The following is a 3,857-nucleotide window of genomic DNA, read 5'->3' as shown; positions in this document are numbered from 1 at the left end:
ACACACACACACACACACACACACACACACACACAGACAGAGAGAGAGAGAGAGAAAGTGAAAAAGCAAACCACCAGGTCTGGGACTTGAACTGTGGTTGGCCATATGGGAGTGTCCATTGCCTTACCCACCATGCCACCTGCTGGCACCCGTCTCATTTTTTTGTATAATTTGTTTATTATGTATTTCATTTATTTCTGCTTGAATCTTTCTTATTTTTCTTCTCCTGGCATTTTCTGCTTTGGTTGTTTTTTGCTGTTGTTTTCAATTCCCTGAGATGTGTTAGGTTGTCTATTTATCACCATTACACACTTTTTAAATGTACATTAATTGCTATGAACCTCCCTAGTATGACTGCTTTCACTGTGTCCCATAGATTATGGAAACTTGTCATTCATTATCATTGATTTCAATGAATCTTTTTATTTCGACCTTAATTTTTTCAGTGACTGTGAAGTCATTCAGCAATATGTTGCTTAGTTTTTATATGTTTGTGTATTTTCAAGAGATTTTTATAAAATTAATTTTTAGTTTATTTTGGTAATGATCAGAGGAGATGTGGATGTAATTTCTGTGTCTTTGAATTTGTAAAGATTGTTTTGTGCCTTATTATGTGGTCAATATTTTAAAAGGTTTCATGCAGAGGTGTGAAACATTTATATTTTGTGGTTCTTGGGTGGAAAGTTCTATAGATGTCTGTCAAGTCCTTTTAACTTATGGCATCTTTCAAATCCTGTATCTCTTTGCTTATTTTTTGTCTCATTGATCTGCCTACAGGAGATAATGGGGTGTTGAGATCCCCAACAATTAGTGTCTTGCAGGCTATCTCTCCCTTTAGATCTAACTCTCTTCTTCCACATATTTGGGTGTTTCCAAGTTGGAAGCATACATATTTAAAAGTGTTATGTCTCCTTGGTTAATTAGTCCTTTTAATACTGTATAATGCCCTTCTTTGTTTCTTCCTACAGTTTTTGTCTTAAAGCTTATTTTGTTTGATATCAATATGTGACTTCAGCCTTTTTTTGATTTCCATTTTCATGGAATATCTTTTCCCAGCCCTTCGCTTTTAGTTTATGTATGTCTTTATCCATGAGGAAGGATTTGTTGTAGGCAGCAAATAGAAGGTTTCTGCCTTTTTTTTTTTTATCCATTCAGCCAGTCTGTGTCTTTTTAATAGAGTTTAATCTATTAACATTCAATGTTATGTTCAATATTTATGGATTTGTTTTTGCCATTTTGTTAGCCACATTTTTGTTGTTTTACTGTTCTCTTGTTTCTGCCTGTCTCTCTATAGTTTTCCTGAAACACTTTTTAAAATTATATTTAATCAGTTCATATTTTTAGAGTGTAAAATATGGAGCTTTCCAAGTATGAATGCAGTGTATATCAACCAAGTCAATATATTAAATTATACAATATCATCAATACATAACTTTTCATTCATGGATCTGTTAGCTGTTTCTCCCCTTAATTCCCTCCCTCACACCCCATTACACACACTCTCCTATATTATCTATGGTATCTACAGTTGGCCGCCCTACTATTGTACACTCCCATCTTTCAATTTCTTCCATAGAGTGTAGACATTTGGTATGTATTGAGCAAGGATACACAGAGTCTTCTTTCATAGTCTGGATTTCATCATTTAGCATGAAATCTTTCGTACTCATTCACATTGTGTCAAATGTCAATGCCTCATTGATTTTTATGGCTGATTAAGAATTAATAGTGTGTGTGTGTGTGTGTGTGGTGTGTGTGTGTGTGTATATATATATATATATATATATATATGTGTGTGTGTGTGTGTGTGTGTATCACAAGTTTTCAATCCAGTCATCTGTTCGTAGGCATTAGTTTGATTCCATGTCCTAGCAATTGTGAATAATGCTGCAATAAGCAGTGATGTGCAAATGTTTTTCTCATTTAGTGTTTTATTATCATTTGGGTTAACACCCAAACGTGGAATTACAGGGTTGGATGGCAGTTCTATTGCTGGAGATGTTTTAGCATTTATTTATTTTTTATCTATTTATTGTTGTGATTTTCAGACTGCCAGGTCTGGGACTTGAACTATGGTTAGCCATATTGGAGTCCAGCTTCTCAAACACTATGCCACCTGGCAGCTTATTTGTAAGTTTTTGAAGAGAGTTTATTTTATTATCCATAGTGGTTATATAAATTTACATTTTCACCCATAATGTAGGAGAATTCTCTTTCTACTGCAGCCTTGCCAACACCTGTCTTTATTTTTTGAAAATTAGCTATTCTGACTGGGGTTAAGTGGTATCTCATGTTTTTTATTTACATTTCCCTTCCTTTTTTTTTTTTAAGAAGTTTTTGCTATAGGGCATGTATGCTCACCCAGAAAGACAGACAGAGACAGAAAGCAAAAAATCGCCCTTGTGGGTGGATGGCCATGCCACAATCCCTTCTCTATTCTCCTCTCAGGATCTTGAGCATGCACACACATGCACCCAGTGTGAGTTTAAGCCACTGGGTCCAGAACTCAAACTGTGGTTTACTACATGGGAGTCCAGCAACAGCCATTACTCCAACAGTTGGTCCTGCATTTCTCTTCTTATAAGAGATATTGAATATTTTTATATGCTTGTTGGTCATTTATATGTTTTCCTTAGAGAGTTGTTTGTTCAGCTCAATTGCGTACTTTAAATTGGATTGTTTACTGATTTGTAGATAAACTGCTTGAGTTATCTGTATATTCTGGTTATCAATCCCTTATTTTAGTTTTAGTTTGCAAATATATTCTCCCATTCTGAGGGTTATTTATTCGCTCTAATCATTGTTTCTTTTGCTGTGCAGAAGCTTTTCAACCCTATGTAGTCCTATTTATCTATTTTTGAGCTTATTGTCTGTCCTTTTGGGGGGGTATTTAAGAAACCTTTGCCTATTCCAGTATACAAATTTTCCTTGTGTTTTTCATCAGTAGTTTTATATTTTGAGGTTTTACATTTAGATCATTGATCCATTTTGAATTGATTTTTGTTAATGGTGATCAATAAAGGTTCAGTTTCATTTTTCTGCAGGTAAATATCCAGTTTTTCTGGCACCATTTCCTAAAAATATTTTTCCCCTACTGAATTGTCTTGTGCCCTTTGTTGAAAATCAGTTGACTGTATGTTTTGGCATTTATTTCTGGGTTCTCAATTCTGTTTCATTGGTCTACCTACCTGGAGGAGTCTGCCCCAGGGAGGCCCCAGGATCTGTCTGAGCCCCCCGACCTTTGAGCTCCACTTCCGGTGGGATCAACACGTGGGTAAGACCACTGTTGTGCACCCCCCGACCTTGGAACAAAGCTTGGGTCAGTTAGCATGTCAGCAAGGCTGCTTGCTATTTGCTCCAGAAAATTGAGGCAGCCTCACTGGGAAGCGACTTCCCCCTGACTCCCCAATTTACTACTATAAAAGAATTGCATAGCTCTCCTATACATCCTGAGTGTATGATAAAAAATAGAATCTTTGTTCTCTATTGTTAAAAACTTTATGAGCTGTTAATTGAAACACTAGCCCCTCTCCCTTTACTTATATGTAACACGTTTTCAATAAAAACGCACAATGATTCCTAGCAGTTGTCACTCCTCAGAGAGCGATCTCTGAAGGGTGTCCGGCATAGGACGTGCATGAAAGGCATCGAGGCCTCTGTCTTCTGTTCACCTTCGCCGCCTTCATCGAGATAACCCACCCACACCGAGGCTGGACCCCAGCACCTACCTGTTTTGATTATCACAGCTTTATAATATATTTTGTGGTTGGAGACTGAGACTCGGGAAATTGTCTTCTAGGATTTCATGGAATTGATTTTCCATGCCGTTATTAGTTTCTTCATGTTCAGGGATGCCC

Source organism: Tupaia chinensis, unplaced genomic scaffold (genome assembly GCF_000334495.1).
Source record: "Tupaia chinensis unplaced genomic scaffold, TupChi_1.0 Scaffold145163_1, whole genome shotgun sequence".
NCBI classification, from domain to species: Eukaryota; Metazoa; Chordata; class Mammalia; order Scandentia; family Tupaiidae; genus Tupaia; species Tupaia belangeri.
This window is presented reverse-complemented; position numbering follows the sequence as displayed.